The sequence below is a fragment of the Lepisosteus platostomus genome, chromosome 15 (genome assembly GCF_059453375.1).
Source record: "Lepisosteus platostomus isolate fLepPlt1 chromosome 15, fLepPlt1.hap1, whole genome shotgun sequence".
Lineage (NCBI taxonomy): Eukaryota > Metazoa > Chordata > Actinopteri > Semionotiformes > Lepisosteidae > Lepisosteus > Lepisosteus platostomus.
In genome coordinates this window covers 20438472-20457530 of record NC_142625.1, presented here as the reverse complement: position 1 = coordinate 20457530, position 19059 = coordinate 20438472, and the positions used below count along the sequence as shown (strand labels likewise).

The following is a 19059-nucleotide window of genomic DNA, read 5'->3' as shown; positions in this document are numbered from 1 at the left end:
TAAAAGTGTAATTGAACAAGTGTAAGCTAAAAGTGTTAAATTACAAGCTCCTGTTCACCAGAAACACAGGACATTCTAGCTTTCTTTATAACATAACAAACACAAGGAACCGCAACACCTTCGCTTTTGAATTGAGTCCATGTCAATGAGTCAGCCCATTTGAGCATGATGTACAAGACTAGAGACCCTGGCATCGCAATAAAAGGAATGTTTCATTAAGTGTGTGTCATTTTCCATTTCTCTTAATTACAAGCCCTAATCTGATGCTTAAGATGAGAGAAGCAGAACGACATCAAATATGGTTCGCCAACAATGGATCGCATTACATTTAATTTGCTTTTAAAGACAGAGGAACCCCATTTTCCAATTAAAAGGAGTGCTCGGTGTTAGGAGTTCAAATTCATCCCCTTTGTGCCAGATTTCCCGAGGTCTGGAATCATTTTTACTGAAGCCAGAGTGCCAGAAATGACATCCCCTTAATTCAAACGTCTCAGACGAATGAGAAATACATGAGGATAAAAGACCCATTTGGAATAAGGGTGCCTATGGATAGGGCGTTTTTTTAGTACAGAAAAGGTACTTGCTTCTTTGTTAAAATAGAAAACCTTCCTCCTATTTTTCTCCCTCACAGAGAACTGCTAAATAAGCTACTATTCATATTACATTCTATCTTATATGATATTATCCCTCTTCCCTTGTCCGATGGTACTGTGCTTCTATGAAGAATTTGCATGTGTGATTAGAATGGAAGACTACAGGAGCGTGACTAAAAATGGAGACAAAACGTCTATTGAGTAGTAACATAAGTAATATAACTAGTAACATTTTGTTGCATATTGTTGAGAAATGTCTTGATAAAAAAAAAACATTATTCAAAGCCTAAATTAATCATGGAATGACAACTGCACACAACAATAGATGTTGCTGGAAGCGGTTTATTATCCACACCTGGATATAATATGTATTGGGATTAATAATGCATAAGGCATTAAAGCATATGATGATGCATAAAGGGCACATTTTATTCTTATATTTTAATTTTCCCCCTCCTGCACAAATCTTCACTTAACAACCTAATTTTAAGGTTTACACTTGGTTGCCACTTGGCTGAGTTATTGTGATGCTGAAAAAATACAGCAATAAAAAACATGCAGGAATTGCGTTGTTCTTTAGTGTTACGCAACAGCTAGACGGTAACACAATTCTACAGTGCCAATCACATTGTAATGTTAAAGACTGGCAGAAATTACACCTAAACATTTCTAGAAATATTCAATGTAGTTAAAGCTGAAATGTGCTGCTCCAGCAGCTTCGTGCCTCAGCCCTGCACTGTCTGTTGACTCGTCCTGCTCTGGTGCAGTCGTGTCATGTGACACCGCGATCTTACTCCAGCAGGGAATGGAAACTCGCCAGCCCGGCGGTGACTGGCTTGCACATGTACAGGCAGGAGTGCATGTGCCCCTGCTTGTGTGCACACAAGGAAGACACAGACACGGAGAGACGAGCATGCACACGGACACGCATGCAGAAACTGACTCGGAAGAAAGTGGGAAGGCGCTCGTGGAGATGGACAGTGGGAGGGAAAGGGGGGGGGGGGGCGAGTTAGTAATGCTTATATCAGACATCCAACACTTGCTGTTTAATTGACTCTGTGGTACTGCCATTTATTAGCTCACTGTTACATTCCAGCACAGTTAATCTCGAGCAAATCATTATTACTTGCTGTGCTAACTTGGTGTTAGTGTAACTCTTTATTTTACTGCTTTTTTGGTTTCTTGCAGTGCAGATCAGAAGCCTGGGGCTCTGCTGATGTCTGGAGCCATAGACAGACTTGGAAAGGTTAAGCCTCTCCAGAAAACACTGTTCTCTTTTGTTCAGTGATAGTGAAGCTAACGGATAGCTACCCTTGTGAAACTGCCCTACTTCTATCCTTCGTGTTCACTTCAAGCGTAAATAAAGCTGCCAATTTCTTTTGTCTGAAAAAAACAGGAAGAAACCCCTTATAAACACAGCAATTTTACTTTGGCAAAAATGGAGAATATCCATGCTATGTAATGTCAACAAGTTCATCAGCCCATCCACTGCTGGTTGATCCCTTTGAAATTATACTTTATCCGCAAAGGATCTCTCACAAATCTTTAAACCTTTGCGTCCATGTCATTCCCACCAAACGTCTCTGCATCTTCCATAAGGCCCTAGTTTGTCTTCTCTGGTCTTCAAGATCCATTTCAGATTTTTTGAACACATCGATTCTTTCCGCAATTTGTGTCGCTCACTGTCATGTTCGTCTCTCTACCAGAATTTCCCAAATCCAACAGCTCCTTCCAATTGGTTCTTCTCTTACAACACAGTGGTGAACGGGAACTACTTTTACAGTGCCTGAGCCATTCAAAAACTACAGCAGATGGGACAGTTACTTAGTATAACCCAAAGCCCATCTATATAAGAACACAAGGCCCACACAGGTTACAGATGCCCACTTTTATACTATCTTCTTTTGATCTAAAATACTCCTTTCCACATCTGTGTTGCTTATAATTTCTAAATCATTCTTGCTTTCAGGTTTTTCATCTGTATGGAAGTACACTGATCAAAGATGGCTTGCGAGACACAAACGGTAGTCATCACAGGAGTATATTTGATCTTCCAAAGACACAGACACCTATTTAGACTATTTTACACCAGTTGGGTGAAGCACCACTGGACCCTCAAATCCTTAAACAAGTTAAACTTGCAAACTTTTGTAAGCCATTCAGTTTATAAAGTCAGCAAATCTTTGTATCATAAGAACACATCAAACAAACTTACCTCTAAAGCAGTAGAGAATGATGGACTCAAACCGCATTCAATATCACATTCTGGGGAAACCAAAAAAAAGGCAATTACTGACTAATCTTGAAATTAAGGTATATCACTGCAATTTGGCATTTTCGTATTTTTAATACCAACATCATACGGGGAATTTGAAATGTGTTCAAAATGTTATACAAAATTTAGACATTTAATAACTTTCTATGCAGAAACTATTTTTTCTAAGAGTACCTGGAGGTATAGAGGTTATGTAAACATTATGGAATTTGTTATTCAAGGAGAACACTTCCATGTAAGGGCCGATTTCCATATATACCGTGGCACAGCTTCGCAAACTGCTCCAATACAGCGCAACACACCACATAGCTCCTGAAGGATTACGAAAAACGCCCCTACCTAAGCTCTTTAGAGTACATGTCCATCTTGATCGATACAAAAAGAACAAAATCGTAGCTGCATAAAAAGGGAAGTTGAATAAAAGATGTTCTCTGCCCTGCCTTGAAGAGTAAGTGAATCTGTATGAGTGATAAAAACAACGCAACAGCCCACTCAGATGACTAATGTTTGTGTGTTTTGAGTTCCATTAGGCAGCTGTTTACAAGCATGACCTGCACTTCTAAATGTGGAGCTAGGACTTCGCAGCACACCAACACACAACAGGGTCTGCAAGTGGCTTTTTTTAGGCAGAATTAATCATATGGTAATTAGCCAGCCATTCAGGAATCTGGAGGGAATCGAGAGAAAACACTTGAAGTTCACAGTGTTGACTGAAAAAGAAGCTGCCACACAGCTTTCTAAACCATCACCAGGCAGACAGTGGGATGCAAGTGAGAGCGCAGACTTTAAGACTGTGAGCATTCCAAGATTCCTATATGCTTTTCCAAAAACAAAGTAAAGAAGAAGGCTGTCCAATGGCATCAAATACATATTCCAGTGGAACTCATCTGAGACGATACTGGAGAACTGCTTAAGGGACAAGTCAAGGACAGTGTTTCAGTCAATTTAAAAAAAAAAACAGATCACTTGTTTAATTTATACTAAAATAAGTACATTGTTATACACAAGTTTATTTGAATGTGTATCCAGAAGACATTTTAGATCATTTATGTTTTTAACAATTAAATATCAGCTTTTAATATTTTCTTAATTTCTTTTTGACAGGGTCACAAATCAAGCCAGGATAAATGTTTTTGTTCTCCTGAAACAAAAAAATATTTGCATTTAACATGACGGGGCATCCAACAAAACTGCTGCCTAACTTTCAAGGCTTTGAACAGACGTACGAGGCATCCAATAAAATATTAAGAAAGAGCATTTAAAAATAAACTTTTCCCTGACTCACCAAACACACACCACATTTGGCAAAAATAACTAAATAGTCAAAAATAAGACATCTACCATAGAATGAACCCTGTACTAAGAAGCATGATTATCCAAATAAGAACAGAAAAGCCTGTGAAATCTATACAGAGGACTCACAGTGATGTGAGGAGCCAGACCTCTCTTAATAGATGGTACAGCTGGTCATTTCCTTGTCTACTTCCATCCTAGTCTACATTATACAATTTAGACAATACAAGAACAAGAATAATTCCCCCGATATCATCTTATGGTTTTAAGCTCCTTGCATGATTTAATAAGAGTAGCTGATGTCTTCCAAAACTCATTACATAAATGTGTATTTCTTAATCCAGCTATTACCTATAGCCTGCAGTAGAATTCGATATTTGCAGCAGATAAATTATCATTTAGACAAAAGTACAGATTTTGGTTTAATTTATTACAATACCGGTTGGTGCTATTATTGTATCTGTATTAAGCCAGGGCTTATTCACTGTATATCTGAATTACAATGGACACTGACAAAGCCCCACCCCCACACACACACACACAAACAGGAAGAAGTTATCCGTGTGGGCGGGCTGCAAAAGATGGCAACATACAAGTTGCTGTTTTTTCAGCAGCCCATTTCATTCCCTAACTCATCACTTAATCATGCTGGAAAAAGAACAGAGCTAATTTCATAATTTCTGTTGATAAAAATAAAGCAGCAGCAATTACCCCTCTCATTTGGAACAGCTGTTTGGAAAGGTTATTTCAATGAACAGCTCTCAAGTTCGATTTAGTTTGTTAAACCTCTACATCCAGGCTTACTCACAGAAGCCTTTTGATACACTTTAAACAGCCTTTGGCTCATATGTTCCTCAGAGTACAACAAACCTGAGGCCTCACATTGTAAGATAAAAGAAAACTACAGAAGAGTTTGTTTCACCCTAAGCCAAATGTAAGTTGGAAAGGACTGGGGAACACTGGTAAACAGTGCAAGTACAACCTATATAGCCTTCAACTCATTATCTTGCACTCAAAATGTTTTCAAATGCAATGTAAGGAAATGGGTTTGGGCCACTGTCATCTTAAATTAAACATGCTTATTCCAGGACAATGTTTTCATTATGATCCCCCCCCCCCATTTTTCAACAAAATTAGTTACATTTTCGCTCCGACTTCCTTGACTAAATATACCTTCCCACTTCCCTCCCAAGCTTATAAAGGCAAGCTGAAAAAAGCCACCTGACAAATATATCACAAGCAAGTTCATCTGCCCTTTTCTGCAGGTGGGATTAAGCAAACTGGGAAGAGCCGCCTGTTTGGTGAGAGTTTATCAATTTTGCTGCACTTCCTGGAACTCTGGCCTGTCTCAACCCTGCCTCCTCCCCCTCATACGTTACCCAGGTGCACACTCTCTTGTTCTCATGAGCGTCATGAAAGCCTGATAAACCAAAGACAGACTGCACAGTGCATCATCACGGCTCAGCCTCCTTAGTCTCAGGCAATTCATGCCATCAACTATCAACCTTCAAGTCTAGTCCACAAAGAATTCAAAATCACCTAGCAGGTTACCATGGAACTGCTTAATTTTTTTTAAAGCGAGATTCACTTCCAGACTGCATTTACATCTTAAATCAACGTCTTTATATTCTGCCCCAGTTCGAATAACACGAAGGCAGGATCTGTATGCTTGCATATTCTGAGTAAGAAATGCGTCACATCTCAGGAGCAAAAATTACAATGCCACCTACAGAATCTCATCCTTTATTATTTATTTCCCAGGGGCTGTCATACCTCGAGAGAATAGAAAGATTAATGTTTTGTTTCTTTATATCTGACAGTAAGATCGAGTAGAATAATTCCATTTCGGCCTCTTCAGCAACCAGGTTCTTTCAGATACCAAAAAAATTCTCCTGCTATTTTGTGAGCAGGAAGCATACACAACAGCAGGCTGAGCCGTGTTTTTATTAACCCCGTTGATTAAAGAAAAAAAACTAACTCGCAATGTAAATGGACCAACAAAATTGCTGGGGTGAAACCCAAAGAGATTAATCCTCGGACTCATGTTGTCCAAACGTAAGTGAAAATTTGCTCTTAAAGTATGTTCTAATGTCATTTTCAGAAAATATGGTCTTTCTCTCAAAGAAGGCCTGACCCAGATCATTTTTAAAGATCTTTATAGGGGATGAAGACCAAACTACTGATCATCTTCCACAAAAAATAACCGATTGCAGATCAAAATCCTGAAAGAGACCGCAGAAAGACAACCTCATTGCAACAACCAGGACCAAATGGCAGCCAATAAATTTTAAAAACCAAACGTAGGAAGGTTATTTTTACGTGAAGCACACAGCATTGAACAGATGTACATGGTTCAATACCCTTAGTGATAGACTTATAGACTAGGTTGAATTCTGGATTTGTACTTATAACAAACCCCATCGTATATGAATTTAACACACAGTTCTTTTTTTAAGTTAGCGTTATTTAGAAGCAGTTATTTACTTTAAAACCTAAAAACAAAAGGGCTCTTTGAAATACGGAATGTAAAAAAACTATGGATCATGGACCAGATTGCAAGATGTCTACTTCTTAAAGTCTGGCATGTTTCCATGAATGAAGACATCTAACTTTTCCTCAATTCTGTACAAAGAGGTGCCCATAAGAGAAACTCTTTAAATGTCACTTACCCACCTTAGTTTAAAACAGGATCACTCCAACTATTGCTCATAGAGACAGTCAAGGGTGGTCCTCAGATACTTGGATTTCTTTTTACCTATGAAAAATTAAGTGTAAATTAATAAGGATTCTGCAGGTCATAAAGGTTAAATTAAAGATCATGCTTTCTGGGGCTTTTATATTTAAAGGGGCTTCTATTTAAAATGAAATATGCCATTCTGGACTGAAATGTCTATTACATAAATACACACTTCCACAAATCTTAGACATTTTGCACTGCTTTTCTCTTTCTATTCAATTCTCTTCCTTCTTTATGGAGAAATTCTTTTAGCGAACATACTGAACATTTTACCCTTTCAAGACAGAAGTTACTCCTAACATCTGCATTTCCAAGTACAAAAACCAGTCTTTTTAGGGCTTATGGATGTGCACAGAGAAACAAATGATGTAAATGATGAGAAACACCTGACAGAATCAATTTAGACTGACTGGTAAATGTGATGGATGAGCTACTAGAACACTCCACACTGGCGGCTCATGTAGTCTACCTTGATCTAGCGTGATTTCGCAAGATTCTGAGAAATGCAAATTTAAAATTGCTAAATGACAAGCCTGGACTTTTCTCACAAACTGAACTGTTCTAATAAAATTTTCTGCTATTATAACACTTTGATGCTTTGAGCAAAATGTGAATGTCCAAAAACACATGTTAATTCCTGATCATGTCAAAGACAGCCAAGACCATGTGTGTCCACATAGCATACAACTTGGTGTAGTACAAACTTGCTTTCTGCCTAAATTTGCCTACTGGTAATTGCCTCTCAGATTTACAGCAAAAAAAACTACAGCCTATAGAACATACTATAATGGGAAAGTTGAATCGACTGCAGACAGGAGGAATAAACATTTTTAATATGAAATCCTTACAGAAAATATAACAAACGCCAAAAACAGTTTCTAGAAAACGGTGCACATAACACAAAAAATGACAGAATAAGTAAAGAAAGAGGACATCCTACGAAGTTCATGACCTGTGGAAAGCTTGATTCAATTGGATTTGGTTGTTGTGTTGCACAGATCGCATTTTTTAAAGCTATCGGTTAACCATCTAATAGCTTAATGTTATAATCCAAGAATGCAAAGAAAGAGGCGCTATGGTTTTGATTACATTTGGTTGAAGCGGAATGTGAAAATGGCGCAAACCTACATCATTCATATTCAGACTGTTTCAATAGTCGTGCTCATGAAAGCAAAGCTGTACAGGCACTGCTCAACTAAGATCTATAGCATGCACACGAGTATAAACTGTTTTCTTTCACTAATGCTGCTGAGGTATTTATGCTTTTTGCAGTAGGTAATTACATTGATTATAAAAAAAAATTATCCATAACCAAATTTATTTTAAATTAGCACCCAGTATCTGACGTTATCACTAAGCTACAATGTCTGATCCTGGGTCTCAAACCCACCACCAGCGACCGCTAATAACGTTACCTCACTTTTCTCAGCTGTGGTTGATATTCCCATTTTATTCTGGGACTTGATTCATACCTCAACTTTAAATAACATTAACGACAGGTAGTGTCTACTTATTATCAGAAGTATCTAATTATCTGGCTATTTTTACTCAATTCTAGAAGACTACAACAGTGAAAACAAAATCGCACAAGTGGAATAGATAAAAGGTAACTAGTTACAACAGAGCAGTATACCAAGTTTCTCTTTCAAATCACAACTAGACAGAAAAGAAAAAATGAGTTTGTGCTCGCAGAATGCCGGTCATTAAGGACTCGTCTACATGTAATCTTCCTCAGGTGGCTAAACTTTCCCCGAGACGAACACAAACCAGCCCACCACACGTCCCTGGGTAAACAGTATCCTTACCTATAATCTGACACTGTGGCCACCCGTCTGCTTTTCTAGGCAGTCTGCCAAATTCTTTTCCAGTTGGACCAGTCTCATTGGCTACTGGCTCCTTAAAAAAAAGCAGCAGAGCAGCAGCCCCCTTTCCCTACCGGTCACAACTTTCAAGAGTCTTCCTGGGGATAAAAACAGGAAGCAACAAAACACCATCCTGTTTGAGTTCGCTCACATGGCCCCTACCCAGGCACCAGCACCAAGCACAGCCTCTTCCTGGAAGCCTGCTAATGGCTAATTGTCTGCCTCATTTACATATTTATGTCTCCCTTTCTCTGGCCCTCTACCTCTCACTACCTTCTCACGCGGCTAAAGACAAAGACTCGAGCACAAACAATTACAGCTTCACTCTGCTCAGTTTCCTTCTAAAAGGGCCCTACAGTACTGCAGGCAGAACAGAGAGCACTTTGAGGCAACTCTAATTTACGCCATTTTACCTTCTGAAACAAAAAAAAAGTCTTATTAAACTATTAGCGTCTGCAGCAGAAACCCTCTACTTACAAATTTAAAAGTCCAGCAGTCTGTTAAATGATCTGGTTAGGATTTCATGCCATGGTTTAGCCAATGATTTTAAAAGCATGGTACTATTTGGTATTACGTCTTAAAAAACCCAAACTGATTTTTTCAAAGGAATAATGAGATAACCACGAATTTTTAAAAAAGCAAACTAGTTGATACCCTTCATATTTTCAAGAGACAGGCTTTTTAAAATGTGTTAGCTGGCCAAATGTATTGTTACGAACTTACAAAACAAACATGGCACGAATGCAGACTCTTAAGTTCTGATAATACAAAAATCAGAGAAATATTCACATATTCTCCTACCATGGATGTTGCTTTAATCTTAAATTTAAAACCTCTTAAAAGGCTCGGGAATAATTTGCCAACCAACAGTAATAAGATGTTTTATGCATTTATAACAGCTGTTTAAAGAGGAGAACTTCCCTATCCTGAGTGGTATACAAACAAAAGTTGGGTTTGAAAACAAAATCAAAGAAATCTGCAACTATCTGCCATGATTCAAGTTCATTGCAGGTCACAAATGTATGTTCCCAACACCCCCTGAAGAGAAAAAAAGCACAAAAAAAGCCAGTACTGCATTAACAAGTAACTGTAACAACCATCTTGCAGGTATCTACAGTTCTCCCAGAGTTGTAAGCTAGATCAGAGAACCCTGTGTTTGGCAAGCGCACTGATCAGAGATGCAAATAAAAATAAAGGAATTTCATAAATGGAAAAGGGATAATGCCCGAGCTAAAGACGTTTTTATGCAAATATTTTTTGCATCTCAAATAATTCCAAAGCAGATTCCTGCACAAGTATTTAATCGATGCCCGCATCCCCAGTGCGCACGCATTTATGTTCAACAGGAAATGGCACGGTACCAGGAAGGCTGTACTTAATTTTTCCATTCCATACATACACGTATAAAGCTACATTGTTTGAACTTTCAGTGACTTTTCTAAGCTTAGCTCTGAAACAAAAACAGCAGTTAGAGAAAATGCAAATATGTGCCAAGCCACAATTTGGCACCTGGCCTTCTATTTAACAAATCAGACCACTGTGACTAATAAAAAACTGAATCTATAGCTCAGCAGCAAACGACTACAAAAAAAAACAAACTTGCTTTCATCTATACTTTTAAAAACCCAGTCCAACTGAGACCATGTAAACAGTCAAGTTGTACCTCATCTTTCAAAGAGAACGGCCCCAACAAGGGAAGAACTTGAACAGTAGGTAAAATCAAATATAAATGTCCCACAATGCTTTAGCAAATACATATTTTATCATGTATATTAAATTGAGCACATCAGGAGAACATTTACATCAGCAGGCTTATGGTTTTTACAGCCATTTACATTACCGAACGTGGTTTATTTCTCCTTCCCCTTGATTTCTTGTAGAAGACATTAATCTGTCACATAAAAATAGAACAGAATAACTGGTTTTCCCACAAGTCTTTCTCGGGTGTGTCGGCCGAAAGCAGCCGCGGCAAATGCTCATTTGCATTTTTGAAAATGGATTGCAGGAATCGTTCACAAAAAGAAAAAACAAGGCTAAGAGTTGCGAAAACTGCCGTTCACTGGCCGAGGTCTGATACTAGTGTTGCCATTTCTGTCAAAGGGGGGGGAAAAACAAGAAATATTCCGACTACAGAAAAAAAAAGTTTATTAGTTTATTAAGGAGCTGGTTTCTAAAAGCTCTTCTGTTCAAGGGTTTGTTTGTTTCTACTACTTAAACTGACATTCAGTTTTCACTGTTGCACAGAGCGAGCTTTAAAGTGGTAGTTCCTACATGAAATCAGAATGGGGATACAATGGGGGAGGGGAGGGGCAGTGACTTGTACACAGCAACATCTACTTTGATTTTACTACACTGATTCAGTGAGGGAGGCTGGAAGACAGAAGTTGATTCCACATTTTGTGTTTTCTAAAATTAAAAATCATCCACCAGATTCCAACAGGGGGGTTTGTTTAACCCTTTGAGTGCACCTAACCAATTAAAACACAAAGTACTTGCAAACTCCAAGACTGCCTACTCCTAGTGTAACACTACATTGAAGTCTGGTGCACGTACACACAACAACCACGATTAACAAGAACAACAAGGACATTCCAACAAGCCTGAAATAAAGCTTGTAACATGAGCTGTGTGAAGCATATGCAAATAAATCACATACAAACTGAAACAAAGACCAGGTATGTTAAACATCAGTTTGCTTGCAGTGCGATACAGTCTTTGTATTTTGCTCCACGCTAAACAAAACTAAATAAGAATATAAATAACCACAGGACAAAAGAGCGAGGGGACCAATAACTCAAGAGGGTGACTTCACTTAATTGAAAAAGGGGGGGGGGGAACGCTTTCTGCCAAGATCCTTACACCATCAAACGACTCAGTTTCTCACTTGTAGGCACATCTCTGTGCCAAAAACAACATTTGGCATTGCATCCGTGTTCCCACCCAAAGCTATACACTGTGTGTGTGTGCGTGCATGTGTTAATTACAAAAATGAGAAGTTTAGTATTTAAAGTAGTACAGGGGAAAAATTGCTTCCTGTTTTTCCATCGCAATGATTCATGGCTGCTCCTGCTTTGTCCCAAGATGTGGACACTGGAGAACATTTTAACAAACAGGAGATTTGATTTTCTCTATTTTCTATGACCATTTTCCTTTACCCATCTCTTACACAAAGACATGGTGCATATCCACAGCAGTTTCAGCCTTTCGAAAGCCAATGAACAACTTTCGAAATACAACACCAACATGACATTAAACTGGAGAGCACTCTATACCAATTCGAAATTGAGGCAAAAATGATTTTGATACAAGCCAAGCTTCAAGGTCTGCCTCCCGGTCATAGCACCTAACCTCTGTAGTGGTCTTAATTGTGTCCTCCCATCTTCCATGTTGGTCGTCTTTCATCTTCGGATTCAGTTTGGAATCTCCCTTGTCTAAAGCCAATTCATTCTTCTAGCTATGCATGCAGCCTAATTCAACTGTACTTCCTTTACTGTTGCTTGCCCGAAGCTGATATTTCTATTTCATCCTACCCCGAGCCTTCACACGTCTCTATTCACAGTAAGCCCATTAAGTGAATAAAGTCATGAAATCAACATCACTATAATCAATAAATCTCTCTGAGGCACAGATTGAGAATAAGAAGTGGGATTAGAGATCCCACTGGGGATCTCTTAAAGACTGGGATAAAAGCAAATGAGGATCAAGGATCTTCGCTGAACTATCTCCCAAGTCTAAATGTTTTGATTCAAAAACACTTACAGGAAATGATTCAATGTGCAAGATGTTAAATACAAAATCTTCCATACAGTATATCAACCCATCCTATATCTCACCATCAAAACATTTAAAGTCATGACTTCCATTTTATGTCAAACAGAGCAGCTAAGACTAATATCCAAAGTGGCTCAGCAGTTTTGCTACAGGGCTCTTTCATTAAGATCAAGCATGAATATGTACAGATGTGCTTTCGCACAAAATGTACAAAAATGTGGTACGCAAATTTCGGCATACCATTGTCCAAATGGTCCACAAATGTTTGAACCACATCACGACATGCTCCAGCAATGTAGAAGTGTGTATGGATCAAAGAAGCTAAAATGTCAAAATATCAGCACTCTAAGTCACAGTAACTCAATTCTGTAATCACAAAGTTTGTAGTACTACAGTAATATATAGTATTAGTCCTTTATAGTATTGTCTAAACTGCATGCTGACCATCTGTAACACTGTTGTCTGTCCTGGGATGGTTCTATATATGGCCTGCTCATACATTTCCTTTATGTGGTTGAGTAGGTGGAGCTTCTGGTAAATTGCATGACTTACCGTCACATGTCACACTTCTGTACATTTTGTTTGGAACCTCATATGTATGGAACAGTAATGACACTGCAAACCCTTCTGACCCAAAGAAACTCCTTAACACACTAACAAAATCCAAAGGATCTACATTTGCACAACATACTTTAAAAAACGAATCTTGCCATTTAGACTGTCCACATTTACCAGCACAGTACATGTTCCCTTCATGAGTTTAAAAAAAAACTAATACAAACTATTAATTTTTTTTTTTTACATGTAAACTTTTAGAATAAAAGCCACTTTAGAAAGATCTAGTTAAAATCTAGAATTGGGTGATGAAAACACTGAAAGCGCTGAGCCGGTGACTCTCAGAAACAGAGATGAAGCAGGGTCACAGGGTTGATCCAGCCAGCAGGGTGACAGGCCTGATCCAGGGAGCACCGTAACTCAGCCGAGACTCGCAGACATATGCAGAACATGTGTTCACATGTGCAGATTTTGAAACCTATGTTGTTAAAATCACTGCAAAGGAATAAAGCCATTATCCATTATAATTAGTGTTGCTTGTTGTGAGTCTTTGCCAAGGCTGGGGACTGCGCTAGAGAAAGAAAGAGGGGGGAGGGAACACTACTCCCTTTTCTCAGGGAAGGACAAGTGTCTCTGTGCTGAAGACAAGCGCCATGTGTTTGGCTTTGATTTAAAACGGAACGAGCAGGAGCCGAGGATAAAAATAAGAAGTGGAAAGACATCTGCTGCGTTCTTTCCCACCATCACCAAAGCAAGTATAGGCAAAAACATAAGAAGAGGGGAATTCCACATTCAGAAAATCAGCACTTCAAATGCTGCTTACACAGAACAGAAATAATATTTTGAAAGTACTGCAACGAGAACAGTAAAAACGTACAGAAAGTGGACCAAACTGAAAGAACACTTCATACATCACGAACATAGCCAACATCTGTGAACATCACTAACGCCCTGCAGTAACCAAACACATTTGCAGTTTAAATGTAAAAATAAAGGGGAATTCATACTGGAACTCCGACCAGAGCCGGGGACCACTTGGGTGTCAATTACCTTTAGTCTGAAACAACACACCCAGATCAGTAACCACAGACTAGGATGCAGATCATCCTTCTCTGACTCAGACAAAAACAAGATAAGACAATCGGTCTACTATCACATGTGACTCTGGTGTACAGTCAAGGTAAACAGGTCTACAATACCTCCCCCTGGCTGAGATGCTTGCCAACATAAAATTTCGTATGAGCCCAGTGCAGTACCAAGACTGATTATTAAAATAATTATAAGACTCCAGGAAGTGCAGCAATAAATGGGCGTTCAATGCCCTTTCCATCTCACTTTGTCTCAGCATTGTGTTCTTGCTACTGGGACATGAACCCGATTGTTTAAACTGTACTGCTGAAGTACTTAAGTGCCTCACACACTGACATCAGGTTGGTACCCTGGGAGAGAGTGACCCAGGTACAGCAATACGCTGCAAAAATAACTTGAAAGAGGGTGATTACCCCGACTTGCAATGATCTAATATTGCAGGTATGCATGTCGACTGTCTGATTTGGTTGAACCTGGAGAATCACATAACGCATTCATTTAGCACACTATCGAAAATGCTGGTGAATACCGAAAGAGCAACATGTTTAACAGCTGGCAGAAGTATCCAGACACATCAGCGGTCAACAGCAAGTCATCCTCCCTCTATTGCAACAAAGGCCTTTTCATTACTTTTCATGTATATCTCAAGAGCCCTTGAGATCGCTCATAGTCTTCTCCCAGAAGCCAGGTTCCAAAAACCAAAAACTTTCCTGTGATGGTCTTAATTGTGCCAAGAACCTCACTGAAGCCAACATCCAGTCATCAGCATTTTGTTTTGACTGTACTGATTTGTGAATGAAGACATTTATAACGGGCTACAGACACATAAATGCATTATCACGTTATTCCATGATTAACCCATTAGATAAGCTGCCACAGGTGTTTTACCTGCGGGATAACAGACTGTTTAATATGGGGAATCAAAGCCATGAAATTGAAATTTTAAGTTGACAATCGAACAGAATGCGGCTGCAAAAAGCAAAATGCTTTGGGAGGACACAAAGGCGAAAAACACAAAAGTGTGACCATCAAACTACTATACTCCTGTACTCGATTCTGACAGAGCAAATGCCTAAGAGCACAGGGATGCATGGTTACTGCTCTAAAGATAGTAAAAGCAGTGCAAAAAAAGTACAGAACATCAGATGTGTTGTGTCAAACGAGTCTTTATCATCCACAATTAATAGCTAAAACGTGTAATTGCACCTGGACAAAATCCAAATGGAAAGATTCTGGACCTTAGTACTTTGCTCTAGGTAAGTGCACTACAGTTTGAATGCCGGTTAAAAATGGCAAGCTAAGAATCCTCACTGCTGCTGTTCTTTCCTGCAATTCAGTTTACTATTAAATCTTCCCTCCGTGACATGACAAAGCAGAACTTACATCAACACTGCAGGGAATACTCACAGTCTTATTAGTTCCATATGCAAATACATTAAGATAATTTATTAGCAGAAAGGCAGCAAATTGGTTCATTCATAGATTAAAATTGAAAAATACCCCCCATTACATAAGGAGGGGTATTAAAATTGCCCCTTCAAAATGAAGCCACAGAATACAAAGAAACTGAAGAGCTCTCTGCTTATCCCTTTAAACATGCTTAAAAACAGGTAGACCATTATTCTTGATATGAAATTTATGAGTTCCACAACATTTTTAACTTTTGGTGGAGGAATTGGCATCAGTGAGCTTTCCCAGACATTTAAGAAATGAGTGGTTTAGAGTTTATTTTGTCCTCCTACATTTACTGAGCACAGAACTCATAAGATTTAAATTCTCAAATTCAAAAGCCCATTTGAGAAGATTATAGTTTTCAAAGTCAAACTTTACGAATGTGCATCCCCAAAACATTTCCTAACCTAAGTGTTCCTCAGTCTTTCAGAAACCTTCTCCTCTGAATCCTTTTATTTTAGAAATCTTGCAACCTTTGGAGTTTCTTTTCTGATGTGTGTGCACATGCGACGTGTACTGTATAGGCATGTAGTTTGCACGCAAGACCAGAAAAGACCAGGCAGTATTTTTCTCAATGTAGAGAGCTGTAATTTAAGGTTTTAGTTAACGATTCTCAATCAGCAATGGAAAATTATACCCCTTCGCTGAAAATTATACTGTTTCAAAACATTTGGTGCAACTATTTATAATCTAATTATAGGATGTGAATGAAACTGCAGACGAGGTAGCAATTTTATACCTCTATAAAAATGGGGGATAACTGCAGCTCATGTGGGAGCTCAGACCTAATTACTGTAATAAGGTCAATCAATGCAGCCTGCCCACTCTGTTTGGGCTGATTGTTGCTTATGTGTTCAAGTGCTTCCTGACTCGAGAAGTGTCAGTGCCAGTTGTGCAAGGACAGCACAATGAGAGAACATCACACGACAGCCCTAATAACCTCCGCAGGTGTGTAGGGGTCTTTTTAATTTAAAAAAAATCGGAAGAAAAATTATGGCAAAAAAAGACAATAACACTTTCAGAGCAATCTGATCAATAGTTCGGCACACCATGTGACTATATCCTTTCTTTGTGCGTCATTCTTGGGGGGGGGGGGGGGGGGGGCGGGGAATAAAATGACTTCTAGAACACACATCCAAGAGATTCCCCAATTTTTGGATACAACGTTCCCTTGTTGGTTTTCACCAAATGTTTTTTATGGAAAACAATTTAAACCCCATGACCTCATACTGCCATTATTGTTCACTGGCACTTTATTTTGCAATATATTTGATATTTCATACTAGATTTTGTAACATATTTGTACCATTTGTATAATTGTTCATGATCAACTAACTCAATTTACTCATGTATCTGGGTCAAAAATATACATCAAAAGACATTTCCAAAATGAATGTATAAATATTTTAATTAACACTTAAAACTACCTTTTTTCAGTTGAATTTCACATTAGGTCATGAGAAAAAAAACGATTTCTAATGCTCTACTTGGAATCGCACACAACCCCCACCCCACCACCACGGTCCGTGGGGAACGTGACCTGGCTAAAAGCTCAAATGTTTGAAATTCAACAGCTTTATACCTTGAACCTACAGTCATTCACCTGGCATGATCGTCATCTGTTCTCTTTATTGACTTTGCCCACTGTGGAAAATGATCTCTTCTACCCAGAACTACAGTAAAACTAAGATCATTTAAAATTTTGCGTCAAATGATGCCAAGAAAGCTGTACGTTCCCAGATGTCTGAAAGGAAAACAGTTTTCCAGTTAAGTTTCAAATGTGAAAACAGGAAGCCTAGGGTGACATCTGACTGACATTTACAAGGATTTCACTTAAGGGAAACTAGTTTCTTCACCATTCCTGACCATCTATGCTCAAATCTAGCTGGAGATGCAACACACCAAGGTACACGCAGGCTTAACAAATTAACTTAAAACTGTCGTGTCGTTTGAAAGAAGAAGGGTTCTTGCGCAAATAAAGACCAACCACACAACAGACTCACTTTTCATGTATATCTGAAGAGTTTCTGCCAAGACTCAAAATAAAGCTCTCATTTCCATCAGGATACACTAGGCTACTCCATATCTATGAGGTGCAAACACAGGGTCACCTGTTAAGCCAAGAACATGTCACCATGAATCAGCGCTATTCTTAAAAAGACTGAAATACTAAAGTCTATCAGATCTGCACAGAAAAATGAACATATCCTGGGAAATTTTCTAGGAATACAAACACCTAATAGTGGACAAAGAATTTAAAAATGTTTAATACCGTGGGGCTGTAGGCACACACTGAATAGAACTGAGCAAGGAAAAAAGGTATACAAGCTTAATTCTTAAAGTGTTAATTTGTCTAGTAATGCAGAAATCTTCACTCTTACTGAAGTTCATAAGATGTTAGCCTTTTTCCCCCCCATTTCTTGCACCATATGAAATTTAACAAAAGGCACTCTAAATTAGAAGGTGTCCTATACTAAACAATTACATGCACTCAGAAATCCTAAGCAAAATTCAGCCTTTGATATTTTTTAGCAACTAAAACAGAAATAATGTTGTGAAAACAGCACATGAAACAAAACATGACAACCAGGTTGAAAACAAAGTACGAATTTTAACTAAATCAAAAATGAAAAGGGCTCCAAGACTGAAATCATGCAGGATGTTTCAGGCTGTCCTGGTGTGTGCACATATTTTTTAAAGATCAGTGTTGACTACCAAAAATTGTACTGCCTTTGAAAATATCTGTGAATGGATGACATTGAACTTGTTAAGAAAAGAAAACCTCCATCTTAAGGGAAGTTTGTTTTGAGACAAGGGTTAACCAAGCTCTTGATACTGTTTCTCTACTTCCCCAGCAACCCCAGCGGTACAGTGCTGGAAACAGGGCATACTTGCCTTTTTACACCCCAAATCCTGCATTGTCCAAAAAAAACAGCAAAGCATTAATTTCTGCCAGTAGAAGTGCCAGTTACCACAACATCTCTGTAATCGCAAGGGATTTCTGCTGAAGAACCCAAATCACACTTTGTGATTCTGCCATTCGTCACCTTCAAAACACCGAAGCACAAGAAGTGCTAGCAGAAATCAAAACCCATAACTAAATTTTGCAGATTTTTTAAATAATATTTATACATGAAACGGCAAGACATTTAAAGGTGCAAAACTCGCTTTATTTTAAATACCGAAAAAATCAAATGGCAAAAACGCCCTGCATGGCCTTTAAAAATCATTATTTTGCTGGTATCCATCTTGTCTTCCATTAACGGGGGCTCAGGGGCTCTTCATCTAATGGTCTGTCTCTTAAGGGCAAAGTAATTGGATTCAAGAAGAAAAATGTTTAGAAGAAAGCTGATGAGAAATCCATACAATGGGGGCCATATGGTGCCTAGCAGGCTGGTGGGGAGGGACATCAGCTCTCCTACCTGCTCTTCA

General features: G+C 38.7%; 1 protein-coding gene across 5 annotated transcripts in view; it reads right to left on the bottom strand.

Annotated features, from left to right (window-relative positions):
* ncoa3 (nuclear receptor coactivator 3) overlaps positions 1–19059 on the bottom strand; it is a 59782-nt gene that overhangs the window by 23728 nt on the left and 16995 nt on the right. Inside the window, exons 2-4 of one of the 5 annotated variants that reach the window (XM_088608161.1) lie at positions 8704–8858; positions 6831–6916; positions 2809–2858 (exon numbers count right to left, since the gene is read on the bottom strand). The gene's annotated coding sequence lies outside the window, so the exon portion shown is untranslated. The remainder of the gene's footprint in view (positions 1–2808; positions 2859–6830; positions 6917–8703; positions 8859–19059) is intronic. The other 4 variants (XM_088608159.1, XM_088608160.1, XM_088608158.1 and 1 more) reach the window with 4 other exon arrangements.